The 14,845-nt window shown below is 39.0% G+C and overlaps 1 protein-coding gene and 1 pseudogene across 5 annotated transcripts in view; both read left to right on the top strand.

Annotated features, from left to right (window-relative positions):
• Nucleotides 1-14,845, top strand: part of RTL4 (retrotransposon Gag like 4) — a 504,413-nt gene that overhangs the window by 78,139 nt on the left and 411,429 nt on the right. The gene's annotated exons all lie outside the window — the stretch shown is intronic.
• Nucleotides 6,575-7,988, top strand: LOC112649236 (26S proteasome regulatory subunit 4-like; annotated as a pseudogene).

Consider the following 14,845-nt stretch of genomic DNA (forward strand, 5'->3'; position numbering starts at 1 on the left):
TTTTCCATCTCTTTGTGTCTTCCTCAATTTCTTTCAGAAATGTTCTGTAGTTTTTAGGGTATAGATCCTTTACCTCTTTGCTTAGGTTTATTCCTAGGTATCTTATGCTTTTGGGTGCCATTGTAAATGGGATTGACTCTTTAATTTCTCTTTCTTCAGCCTCATTGTTAGTGTATAGGAATGCCACTGACTTCTGGCATTGATTTTGTATCCTGCCACACTGCCAAATTGCCGTATGAGTTCTAGAAATCTTGGGGTGGAGTCTTTTGGGTTTTCCATGTAGAGTATCATGTCATCTGCGAAGAGGGAGAGTTTGACTTCTTCTTTGACAATTTGAATGACTTTTATTTCTTTTTGTTGTCTGATTGCTGAGGCTAGGACTTGCAGTACTATGTTGAACAGCAGTGGTGAGAGTGGACATCCCTGTCTTGTTCTTGATCTTAGGGGAAGGCTCCCAGTGCTTCCCCATTGAGAATTATAATTACTGTGGGCTTTTCGTAGATGGCTTTTAAGATGTTGAGGAATGTTCCCTCTATCCCTACACTCTGAAGAGTTTTGATCAGGAATGGATGCTGTATTTTGTCAATTGCTTTCTCTGCATCTATTGAGAGAATCATATTGTTCTTGTTTTTTCTCTTGATGATGTGATGAAACACATTGATTGTTTTACGAGTGTTGAACCAGTGTTGCGTCCTGGGGATAAATCCTACTTGGTCATGGTGAATGATCTTCTTAACGTATTGTTATATCCTATTGGCTAGTATCTTACTGAGAATTTTTGCATCTGTGCTCATCAGGGATATTGGTCTATAATTCTCCTTTTTGGTTGGTTCTTTGTCTGGTTTTGCAACTAAGGTGATGCTGGCCTCATAGAATGAATTTGGAAGTACTCCATCTCTTTCTATCTTTCTGAACAGCTTTACTAGAATAGGTATGGTTTCTTCTTTAAACGTTTGATAGAATTCCCCAGGGAAGCCATCTGGCCCTGGACTTTTGTGTCTTGGGAGGTTTTTGATGACTGCTTCAATTTCCTCCCTGGTTATTGGCCTGTTCAGGTTTTCTATTTCTTCCTGTTCCAGTTTTGGTAGTTTGTGGCTTTCCAGGAATGAGTCCATTTCTTCTAGATTGCCTAATTTATTGGCATATAGCTGTTCATAATGTTTTTAAAATCGTTCGTATTTCCTTGGTGTTGGTAGTGATCTCTCCTTTCTCATTCATGGTTTTATTAATTTGAGTCTTCTCTCTCTTCTTTTTAATACGGCTGGCTAATGGTTTATCTATCTTATTAATTCTTTCAAAGAACCAACTCCTGGTTTTGTTGTTCTGTTCCACAGTTCTTCTGGTCTCTATTTCATTGAGTTCTGCTCGAATCTTTATTAACTATCTTCTTCTGCTGCTTGTAGGATCTATTTGCTGTTTTTTCTCTACCTCCTTTAGGTGTAAGGTTAGCTTTTGTATTTGTGTTTCTCCAGTTTTTGGATGGCTGCTTGTATTGCGATGTATTTCCCCCTCAGGACTGCTTAGGCTGCATCCCAATGATTTTGAATGGTTGTATCTTCATTCTCATTAGTTTGCATGAAACTTTTTAATTCTTCATTAATTTCCTTGTTGACCCTTTCATCTTTGAACAGGATGGTCCTTAACCTCCACGTGTTTGAAATCCTTCCAAACTTCTTCTTGTGATTTATTTCTAATTTCAAAGCATTATGGTCTGAGAATATGCAGGGGTCGATCCCAATCCTTTGGTATCGGTTAAGACCTGATTTGTGACTCAGTATGTGGTCTATTCTGGAGAAAGTTCCATGTGCACTTGAGAAGAATGTGTATTCAGTTGAGTTTGGATGTAAAGTTCTGTAGATATCTGTGACATCCATCTGGTCTAGAGTATCATTTAAAGGTCTAGCTTCTTTGGGGATGTTGTGCTTAGAATACTGATCAATTGTAGAAAGCGCTGTATTGAAGTCACCAAGTATAAATGTATTATTATCTAAGTATGTCTTAACTTTGGTTTTTAATTGATTTAAATATTTGGCAGCTCCCACATTCGGGGCATATATATTGAGGATTGTTAAGTCCTCTTGTTGGATAGATCCTTTAAGCATGATATAGTGTCCCTCTTCATCTCTTACTAACGTCTTCCGGATAAACTTTAGTTTATCTGATATAAGGATGGCTACCCCTGCTTTCTTTTGAGGACCATGTGAATGGTAAATGGTTCTCCAACCTTTTATTTTCAGGCTGTAGGTGTCCTTCTGTGTAAAGTGAGTCTCTTGTAGGCAGCAAATAGATGGGTCCTGCTTTTTTATCCAGTCTGAAACCCTGCGCCTTTTGATGGGGTCATTAAGCCCATTCACGTTCAGAGTTACTATTGAAAGATATGAGTTTAGTGTCATCATGATACCTATTCAGTCTCTGTTTTTGTGGATTGTTCCATTGGACTTCCTCTTAAAGAGGAATTTTAAGAAACCGGATTAAAATTTCTTGCAGAGCTGGTTTGGTGGTCACATATTCTTTCAGTGTCTGCCTATCTTGGAAGCTCTTTATCTCTCCTATTCTGAATGAGACCTTGCTGGATATAGTATTCTTGGCTGCATGTACTTCTCATTTAGGACCCTGAATATATCCTGCCAGCCCTTTCTGGCCTGCCAGGTCTCTGTGGAGAGGCCTGCTGTTAATCTAATATTTCTCTCCATAAAACTTAGTGATTTCTTTTCTCTTGCTGCTTTAAGGATCTTCTCTTTATCTTTGGAATTTGCAAGCTTCACTATTAAATATCGACTTGTTGAGTGGTTTTTATTGATTTTAGGGGGGATCTCTCTATTTACTGGATCTGAATGCCTGTTTCCCTTCCCAGATTAGGAAAGTTTTCAGCTATGATTTGTTCAAATACATATTCTGGACCTCTGTCCCTTTCAGCACCCTCGGGTACCCCAATTAAACAGATTTTTCTTCCTCAGGCTGTCATTTATTTCCCTTAATCTATCCTCATGATCTTTTCATTGTTTCTCTCTTTTTTTCTTCAGTTTCCCTCTTTGCCATCAACTTGTCTTCTATGTCACTCACTCATTCTTCTACCTTGTTAACCCTCGTCGTTAGGACCTCTAGTTTGGATTGCATCACATTTAATTGATTTTTAATTTCTGCCTCATTAGATCTAAATTCTGCAGTCATGAAGTCTCTTGAGTCCTTTATGATTTTTTCTAGAGCCACCAGTAGCTGTATAATAGTGCTTCTGAATTGGCTTTCTGACATTGAGTTGTAATCCAAATTTTGTAACTCTGTGGGAGAGAGGACTGTTTCTGATTCTTTCTTTTGAGGTAAGGTTTTCCTTCTAGTCATTTTGCTCAGTGCAGAGTGGCCAAAAACAAGTTGTATTGGGAAAAGGAGAAAAAGAGAGACGAGAAAGAAGAAAAGAAAAAGAAAAAGAAAAAAGAAAAAAAGAAGAAGGAAAAAAAAGAGAAGAGAAGAAAAAAGGTGGGGAAGCGAACAGAAATCAAAAAACCGAAAACAAAAAACAAGGGGGAGTATCCTCTGAATCTGTATACTGTAAATCCCACGACTTCCCCTGGAACTTTCCAGTGCTGCTTGGTCAATAATTTGCTTTTCCCCTGTAAGTCTAGCTGGTCTTCTGGGGGAGGGCCTGCTGTGCTGATTTTCAGGTGTTAGCACTTGGGGGAGCTGCTTAGCCCCACCCTGGTGCAGGGCTCAGTGAGAGTTGTTTAACCTGTTTATCCTGCAAGGCCACTGTGAGGCTCAGTGTGGGTTGTTTATACTGTGAGGCCCCAGGGGGAACAACAACACTAGCAGCTGGAGTCTGCTTCTGTAGTAACTACAGAGGTCTCAGTCCACAGGGGCCTGGATGCTCCAGGGGTGGGGGCCGCTGATCTGCTCAGCTCAGGGCCGATGGTAGGCTGGAGTGTCCTTGCTGTCCTGTGGCCCTCCCGGCCTCTGCCTGTCCCAGGGGGAGGCCGGATCCTGGGCTGTGTCCCCGGCTCCCTGTGCTCCCGGGCCTGCACTGTTGGAATCCTGCTCTTGGCCTTGCAGCCCCCTCCCCGTGGAGCTGCCACGTGAGCCGCCTCCGAGCTGCTCCCGGGTACAGCCGGGCACGTACTGCAGCCCTTTAGGGAGCTCGGCCGCAGGGTGTGGCGTGCTCTCCCCAGGGCACAGGTGCTCTGTTAGTGTCCCAGAGAGCCTGAGGGCATCCCCGCCCCTCCTGGGATCCTGCTTCAACACCCTGCGAGCGCCTTTCCACCTGGGAAGATTGGTGAAGCCCCTGCTTCTCCTGGACGGGCTTTCCTGGGGCTCTCCTGTCCTGGGGGCACTCCACATTGCCTTAGCCCGGCTCCTCGCGGGTCGCCTCCCCCTTGGATGCCTTTTGTTTCTTTATTTCTCCCCTCCCCCGGCAGAAGCGTGATAGAAGCGTGAATTCTTCTCACTGTAGTATTCCAGCTGTCCTCTCTTTAAATCTCAAGCCGAATTCGTACGTTTTCAGGATGATTTGAAGGTTATCTAGGTAATTTGGTGGGGACAGGTGACTTGAGGACCATTCTCTTCCACCATCTTGCTCTGCCTCCCTACTACTATGTTTTAAAATTTGTTTTTCACTTTAGTGGCTTTGTTTTATTTCGCTCTGATTTTCGTTTTTATTTTCTGGTCTTCGACCTCGTCAGAATAATCTAGGGTGAAATTTACTTAGATCGTGGTTGATATTCATCACTCAGGTAACCAATACAGCCACTCTGCACTGAGCAACATGACTAGAAGGAAGAACTCACTACAAAAGAAAGAATCAGAAACAGTACTCTCTGCCACAGAGTTACACAATCTGGATTACAATTCGATATCAGAAAGCCAATTCAGAAGCACAATTATAAAACTCCTGGTGGCTCTGGAAAAAAAACATAAAGGATTTAAGAGACTTCATGACTGCAGAATTTAGATCTAATCAGGCCTAAATTAAAAATCAATTAAATGATACACAATCCAAACTGGAGGTCCTAATGACGAGGGTTAATGAAGTGGAAGAAAGAGTGAGTGACATAGAATACAAGTTGATGGCAAGGAAGGAAGCTGAGGAAAGAGAAAAACAATTGAAAGACCATGCGAAAAGGTTAAGGAAATAAACAATTGCCTCAGAAGGAAGAATCTAGGTATAATTGAGGATCCAGAGGGTGCCGAGATGGCCGGCGCACCAGAAAGCATATTTGAACAAATCATAACTGAGAACTTCCCTAATTTGGGGGGGGAGGGGGAACAGGCATTCAGATCCAGGAGATAGAGAGGTTCTCTCCTTCAAATCAGTAAAAGCCATTCAACACCTTGACATTTAATAGTGAAAATTACAAATCAAAGATAAGGAGAAAATACTTAAAGCAGCAAGAGACAAGAGATCCCTAACTTATATGGGGAGAAATATGAGATTAACAGCAGACCTCTCCACAGACACCTGGCAGGCCAGAAAGGGCTGGCAGGATATATTCAGGGTCCTAAATGAGAAGAACATGCAGGCAAGAATACTTTATCCAGCAAGGCTCTCATTCAGAATAGAAGGAGAGATAAAAAACTTCCAAGATAGGCAGACACTGAAAGAATATGTCACCATTAAAACAACTCTGCAAGAAATATTAAGGGGGACTCTGTAAAAGAAGAGGACGCTCAAAGAAATAACCCACAAAAACAGAGACTGAATAGGTATTAAGATGACACTAAATTCATATCTTTCAATAGTTACTCTGAACATAAACAGGCTAAATGATCCCATCAAGAGATGCAGGGTTTTGGACTAGATAAAAAAGCAAGACCCACCTATTTGCTGTCTACAAGAGACTTATTTTAGATCTAAGGACACCTCCAGCCTGAAAATGAAAGGTTAGAGAACCACTTACCATTCCAATGGTCCTCAAAAGAAAGCTTGGGGTAGCAATCCTCATATCAGATAAATTAAAGTTTATCTCAAAGACTGTAGTAAATGATGAAGAGGAGCACTGTCTCATACTTAAAGGGTCTATCCAACAAGAAGACCTAACAATCATGAGTATTTATGCCCCTATTGTGGGAGCTGCCAAATATATCAATCAATTAATAGCCAAAGTATAGACATACTTAGATAATAATAAACTAATAGTAGGAGACTTCAACATGGAGCTTTATGCAAATGACAGATCTTCTAAACACAATATCACCAAAGAAACAAGGGCTTTAATTGACAAAGTGGACCAGATGGGTTTCACAGATATTTACAGAACTTTCCATCCGAACGCAACTGAATACACATTCTTCTCAAGTGCACTTTCTCCAGAATAGATCACATACTGGGTCACAAATCAGGTCTCAACTGATACCAAAAGATTGGGATTGTCTCCTGCATGTTTTCAGACCACAGTGCTTTGAAACTAGACACAATCAGAAGAAGAAATTTGGAAGTAACTCAAACATGTGTAGGTTAAAGATCATCCTACAAAAAGATGAATGGGTCAACCAGGAAATTAGAGAAAAATTAAAAAGATTCATAGAAACTAATGGTAATGAAGATACAACTGTTGAAAATCTTTGGGGGTTTTGAGCGGCTGAAGCAAGATGGGTCAAAGTCAGAGTGGTGGTCATGTCCCTGGAGGTGGCAAGAAGGATGACAAGGACAAGCAAAAGAAATATGAACCTCCCATACCAACCAGAGTGGGGACAAAGAAGAAAACAAAGGGACCAGATGCTGTGAGCAAGCTTCCACTGGTGACACCTCACACTCAATGCTGGTTATAATTATTGAAGTTAGAGAGAATTAAATACTATCTTCTCGGAGGAAGAATTAATTAGAAATAAGGAACAAATGAAGCCTTTAGAAGAAAAGCAAGAGGAGGAAAGATCTAAGGTGGATGATCTGAGGGGGACCCCAATGTCAGTAGGAGCCTTGGAAGAAATCATTGATGACAATCATGCCATCGTGTCTACATCTGTGGGTTCAGAACACTATGTCAGCATTCTTTCCTTTGTAGAGAAGGATCTGCTGGAACCAGGCTGCTCCGTCCTGCTCAACCACAAGGTGCATGCTGTCATAGAGGTACTCATGTATGACACGGATCCCTTGGTCTCAGTAATGAAGGTAGAAAAGGCCCCCCACGAAGCCTATGCTGATATCGGGATGTTGGACAACCAACTCCAGGAAACTAAGGAATCCGTGGAGCTTCCTCTCACTCATCCTGAACATTATGACCCCAAAGGAGGTCATTCTCTATGGTCCGCCCGTCACAGGTAAAACCTTATTAGCCAAAGCAGTAGCAAACCAAACCTCAGCCACTTTCTTGAGAGTGGTTGGCTCTGAACTTATTCAAAAGTACCTAGGCAACAGGCCCAAACTCGTTCGGGAATTGTTTCGAGTTGCAGAAGAACATGCACCATCCATCGTGTTTATTGATGAAATTGATGCCATTGGAACAAAAAGATACAACTCAAATTCTGGTGGGGAGAGGGAAATTCAATGAACAATGTTGGAACTGTTGAACCAGTTGGATGGATTTGATTCAAGGGGTGATGTGAAGGTCATCATGGCCACAAACCAGATAGAAACCTTGGATCTAGCACTTATCAGACCAGGCCGCATTGACAGGAAGATTGAGTTCCCCCTGCCTGATGAAAAGATTAAGAAGCGCATCTTTCAGATCCACACAAGCAGGATGGCACTGGCCGATGATCATGGCTAAGGATGACCTCTCTGGTGCTGACATCAAGGCCATCTGCACAGAGGCAGGTCTGATGGCCTTGAGAGAACGTCGGATGAAAGTAACAAATGAAGATTTCAAGAAATCTAAAGAAAATGTTCTTTATAAAAAAAACAAGAGGGCATCCCCGAGGGACTGTATCTCTAGCGGACCAGAGCTACCTTCAAGGAGATGGTTGGGCATGTCCTGACCCCTCCGAGGGAGGAGGTGGGGGATGCCCCCGGAGGAAACCATGTTCCAGTTGATCTTTCTTAGCAAAACCTCCCGTGTACCTTTTTGCGCCTGATGCGTAGGACACCCCCTAGCCTGCCTTTCTCTATGGGTCATGTGCAGTGGTCTGTCCCCAATAAAGCGGGCTCCCCCTCAAAAAAAAAAGAAAAAAGAAAAAAGAAAATCTTTAGGATACAGCAAAAGCCGTCCTGAGAGGGAAATACATCACAATACAAGCCTCCCTCAAAAAATTGGAAAAAAAACTCAAATACACAAGCTAACCTTGCACCTAAAGGAATTGGAGAAAGAAGAAGTAAAACCTACACCAAGCAGAAGAAGAGAGATAATAAAAATTCGAGCAGAACTCAATGAAATGGAGACTAGAAGAACTGTAGAACAGATCAAGAAAACCAGGAGTTGGTTCTTTGAAAGAATTAATAAGATAGATAAACCATTACCCAGCCTTAGTTAAAAGAAAAAAGGCAACTCAATAAAATCATGAATGAAAGAGGAGAGATCACAACCAATACCAAGGAAATACAAACGATTTTAAAAATGTATATGAGCAGCTATATGCCAATAAGTTAGGCAACCAGAAGAAATGGATGCATTTCTGGAAAACCAGAAATTAGCAAACTGGAACAGGAAGAAATAGAAAACTTGAACAGGCCAGTAACCAGGGAGGAAATTGAAGCAGTCATCAAAAACCTCCCAAGACACAAAAGTCCAGGGCCAGATGGCTTCCCAGGAGAATTCTATCAAAATTTAAAGAAGAAACAATTCCTATTCTACCAAAGCTATTCCGAAGGATAGAAAGGGATGGAATACTTCCAAACTCGTTTTTTGAGGCCAGCATCACCTTAATTCCAAGACCAGACAAAAACCCCACCAAAAAGGAGAATTATAGACCAATATCCCTGATGAACACAGATGCAAAAAATTCTCAACAAGATACTAGCCAATAGGATCCAACAATACATTAAGAAGATTATTCACCATGACCATGTGGGATTTATCCCCGGGTTGCAACGCTGGTTCAACACTCGTAAAACAACGTGATAGATCATATCAATCAGAGAAAAAACAAGAATCATATGATCCTCTCAATAGATGCAGAGAAAGCAATTGACAAAATACAGCATCCATTCTTGATCAAAACTCTTCAGAGGGTAGGGACAGAGGGAACATTCCCCAGCATCTTAAAAGCCATCTATGAAAAGCCCACAGCAAATATCATTCTCAATGAGGAAACACTGAGAGCCTTTGTCCTAAGATCAGGAGCACAACATGGATTCCACTCTCACCACTGCTATTCAACATAATAGTAGAAGTCCTAGCCTCAGCAATCAGACAACAAAAAGACATTAAAGGCATTCAAATTGGCAAAGAAGAAATCAAACTCTTCCTCTTCACAGATGACATGATACTATATATAGAAAACTCAAAATTCTCCACGCCATGATTGCTAGAACTCATAGCAATTCAGCAGTGTGGCAGGATACAAAATCAATGCCCAGAAGTCAGTGGCATTTCTATACACTAACAATGAGATTGAAGAATGAGAAATTAAGGAGTCAGTCCCATTTACAATGGCATCCAAAAGCATAAGATACCTAGGAATAAACCTAACCAAAGAGGTAAAGGATCTATACCCTAAACACTACAGAAAACTTCTGAAAGAAATTGAGTAAGACACAGAGATGGAAAAATATTCCATGCTCATGGATTGGAAGAGTTAATAATGTGAAAATGTCTATCCTACCCAGGGCAATTTACATGTTCAATGCAATCCCTATCAAAACTACATGGACTTTCTTCAGAGAGTTGGAACAAATAATCTCAATTGTTGTGTGGGATTTGAAAAGACCCCGAATAGCCAGGGGAATATTGAAAAAGAAAACCAGAGCCAGGGGCATCACAATGCCAGTTTTCAGGTTGTACTACAAAGCTGTGATCATCAAGACAGTGTGGTACTGGCACAAAAACAGACACCTAGATCCATGGAACTGAATAGCTAACCCGGAAATGGGCCCTCAACTCTATGCTCAACCAATCTTTGACAAAGCAGGAAAGAATATCCACTGGTTAAAGGACAGTCTCTTTAATAAATGGTACTCGGAATATTGGACAGCCATATGCACAAAGATGATGAAACTGGACCATTCTCTTATACCATATGGAAAGATAAGCTCAAAATAGACAAAAGATCTAACTGAGAGACAAGAATCTATCCACAGCCTAGAGGAGAACACAGGCAACACCCTTTTTGAACTTGGCCACAGCAACTTCTTGCAAGATACACCAATGATGGCAAGGGAAACAAAAGCAAAATTGAACTGTTGCAACTTAATCAAGATAAAAAAGCTTCTGCACAGCACAAGAAACAGTCAACAAAACTAAAAGACAACCTATACAATGGGAGAAGGTATTTGCAAATGACATATCACATAAAGGGCTAGTATCCAAGATCTATAAAGAACTTATTTAACTCAACAGCAAAGAAACAAACAGTCCAATCATGAAATGGGTGAAAGAGATGAAAAGAAATTTCACCAAAGAGGACATACACATGACCAACAAGCCCATTGGAAAATGCTCTGCATCACTGGCCATCAGGGAGATCAAAACCACAATGAGATACCACCTCACACCAGTGAGAATGGTGAAAATTAACAAGACAGGAAACAACAAATGTTGGAGAGGATGTGGAGAAAGGGGAACCCTCTTGCACTGTTGGTGGGAATGTGAACTGGTATAGCCACTCTGGGACACTGTGTGGAGGTTCTTCAAAGAGTTAAAAATAGATCTGCCCTACGACCCAGCAATTGCACCTCTGGGGATTTACCCCAAAGATACAGATGCAGTGAACCGCTGAGTCACCTGCACCCCAATGTTTATAGCAGCAATGTCCACAATAGCCAAATTGTGGATGGAGCCTCAGTGTCCATCAAAAGATGAATGGATAAAGAAGATGTGATATATGCATACAATGGAATATTCCTCAGCCATTTGAAACAATGAATACCCGCCATTTGCTTTGATGTGGATTGAACAGTGGGTATTATGCTGAGTGAAGTACATCAATTGAAGAAGGACAATCATTATATGGTTTCACTCATATGGAGAATAAAAAACTGGTGAAAGGGATGATACGGGAAAGGAGAGAAAATGAGTGGAAAAAATCATAGAGTGTGATAAAACATGAGAGACTCCTAACTCTCAGAAACAAACACGGGGTAGTGAAAGGGGAGGTGGGTGGAGGGATGGCGTGATTGGGTGATGGGCACTGAGGGCAGCACTTGATGGGATGAGCACTGTGTTTTATACTATATGTTGGCAAATCGAATTCCAGTAGAAAAAAATGTACAAAAAAGAAACTGTTAGGACTGCAAGAAGAAATAGATGAATACACTATTACAGTTGGAGACTTCAATATTACTCTACCGGAAATGGACAAAACCCTGCTAGCAGAAAATCATTAAGGATGTAGTTGAGCCCAACCACATGATCAATTAGTGGACATTTATAAATGTGTATAGATTACTTCATCCAACAGCAGCAGAATACACCTTCTGAAGCTCACATTGGAGCATTCAGCAAGGTAGAACACATTCTGGGCCATAAACACACCTGAACAAGTATAAAAGAATAAAAATTATTCAATGTTTTCAGACCACAATGGAATTAAATAAGAAATCAATAAAACAAGCCAATTGGAAAACCCCCAAATATGTGCAGATTAAGCAAAACACTTGTAATAATACATGGATCAAAGAAAAATCTCAAAGAAGTTAGGATATAATTTTAAATAAATGGAATTGAAAACACAACTTTTCAAAATTTGTGTGATGCAATGAAAGCAATTCCATCAAGGAAATTTATAGCATTGAATGCATATATTAGAAAAGAGGAAAGAGCTAAAATCAACAACTAAGCTTCCACCTTAAGAAACCAGAAAAAGAAAAGAAAATTAAATCTAAAGTAGGCAGAAGAAAAGAAATCATAATAACCTGCACAGAAATCAATGAAATTTAAAAAATATAGGAAGTCAATGAAACCTAAAACTGCTTATTTGAAAATATTGATATAATAAAAAAGCCTCGGCATTCTAAGGAAAAAAGAGAGGTGACAAAAATTATTGGTATCAAATGAGAGAGGAGACATCACTAGAGATCCCATGGACCACTAAAATGATAATAAATAAATACCATGAATGTTTTTGCTCATAACTTTTGATGACATAACATGGACGAATTCCTTGAAAAATATGGTCTTTCAAACCTCACACAGGAAGAAATAGACCATTTACATAGTTCTATATCTAAAATAGGAATTGAATAAAAAATTATCATCTTCTGAAACAGAAAGCACCAGGTCCAAATGGGCTCACTGGTAAAATTATACCAATTCTTTACACCCCATTCAGAAGAAGAAGCAGAGGGAATATTTCTTACCTCATTCTATGAGACCAGCATTATTCTAATGTCAATACAAGACAAATATATTACAATAAAAGAAAACTACAGACCAACACGTCTCATGAACATACATACAAATATCTTCAACAAAATATTAGCAAATTCAATCCAAGAATGTATAAAAAGAATTATATCCCACAACCAAGCGGGGTTTATCCAAGGTATACAAGTTTGATTCAACATTGAAAAATCAATGTAATTTATCACATCAATAGGCTAAAAAAGAAAAATTACATGATAATATCAACAGATACAGAAAATTGATTCTAAGGTTTATAATGAGAGATAAAAGAATGAGAATGAAGGACTCAATATTGAAGAAGGACAATTGAAGAACTGATACCACCTCACTTCAAGACTTATTATGGCACTTGAATCATCAAAGCAATGCATTATTGGAAAAAATAAACAAGTAAATTAATAGAACAAAATAGAGAACCCAGAAATAAGCCCACATAAATATACTCAACTGATCTTTCACAAAGGATTAACAGAAATAGAATGAAGCAAAGATTTTCTTTTCCAAAAATGGTACTGTAACAATTGGACATTGATATGCAAAAAAATGAATCTAGACATGGACCACATCCTCTTCACACAAAAAAAATAATAACTCAAAATTGATCACAGACCTAAATGTAAATTTCAAAACCATAAAATTCCTGGAAATAACATAGCTGAAAACCTGGATGATCTTGGGTTTGGTGATGCCTTTTTGTATACAACACCAATGCAAATTGAATCCAACAATGAGAAAATTCAGTTTGTCCAAAGGAACCACCTGAAGAACTATGAAATAACTAATTGATAAACCGGACCTCATTAAAACAAAAAATTTCTGCTCTGCAAAATACACTATCAAGAGAATAAAAAGACAAGGCATGGATTAGAATACAATATTTACAAAAGACATGTCTGAAAAAGGACTATTATCCAAAATACATAAAGAACTCTTAACGCTCAACAATTTAAAAAATAATGTACCCAAGATCTTAACAAAGACCTCATCAAAGAAGATATATAGATGGTAAAGATCATATGAAAAGATGTGACACATCATATATCATCAGGGAAATGAAAATTAAAACAATGGAATATAAGAAAAAAAACCCAATGGGATATCACCACATACACATTAGAATGGCAAAATTCAAGAATGCTGACAATACCAAATACTGCTGAGGATGTTGAACAACAGGAACTTTCATTCATTATTTGTGGGATTGCAAAATGGTACAGCCACTTTAGAAGATGTTTTGGTTGTTTCTTGCAAAACTATGCATGCTTTTAACATGATCCAGCCATCACACTCCGTATTTATCCAAATGATTGGAAACTTAACTGCACACATAAACCTGAACACAATTGTTTATAGAAGCTTTATTCATGATTGCTAGAACTTGGAAGCAACCACGACATCCTTTAGTAGGTGAGTGGATAAATAAACCATAGTACATCCATACAATGGAATATTATTTAGAACTAAAAATAGATGAGTTATCAAGATATGAAAGACATGGAAAATTCCTAATGCATATTACTATGTGAAAGAAGCCAATCTGAAAAAGTTATACTCCATATAATTCCATGTATATGACAATATGGAAAAGGCAAAACTATAAAGACAGTAAAAAGATCATTGGTTTTGCTAGGAGTTAGTGGGGAGGGAGAGATGAAGAAGAAAAACAGATTTTTAGGGCAGTGAAAATAGTCTGTGTGATACTATAGTCACAGGTATATCTCATTATACTTTTGTCCAAATCCATAGAATGAACAGCACCATAAATGAACCCTAATGTAAACTATGGACTTTGAGTGATAAGGATGTGTCTATGTAGGTTCATTAATTTTAACAAATGTCCCACATTGGAGAAGGATGTTGGTAATGAGGGAGGTTGCATGTGTGGGGTCAGAGGCCATATGGGAAGTCTGTGTACCTTCCTCTCAATTTTTCTGTGAACCAAAAACTGATCTAAAAAAAATAAAATCTTAGAATACAAAAAGAATTACTTTATTTGCATTTAAAAGAAATTTTAATTAAAGTGTAGTGGACATACAATATTACTTAAGATTTTTTTTTGTCAAATAGGAAGTCAACCCAGAAGGAAGGCATAGGGTACAAGCAGCAATGATGAAGACAAAACACTAAAATATGATGGTTATTTAATTAACTATAAACTATAAAATAACACTTGTGCATTTATAATAGAAGATCTAACTAAAACTCTAGAACCCAATCAGAGGAAATATGTGGATGTTCAGTATTGTTTGAAAGGAGGATGAAGATGCTGTATACAGAAGTCTCTAGTTCACGTTTGTTAAAAATGTAAAGATACTCACTAAAAAATATATGTTATAATTTCCAACCAACAGAGGGAAAATGAAATAAAGAAACTCAACAAAAAGTAGGAATCGACAAACAGAAAAGCCAAATTACAAAGTTTA

The sequence above is a fragment of the Canis lupus genome, chromosome X, assembly GCF_003254725.2.
Source record: "Canis lupus dingo isolate Sandy chromosome X, ASM325472v2, whole genome shotgun sequence".
Classification (NCBI taxonomy): domain Eukaryota; kingdom Metazoa; phylum Chordata; class Mammalia; order Carnivora; family Canidae; genus Canis; species Canis lupus.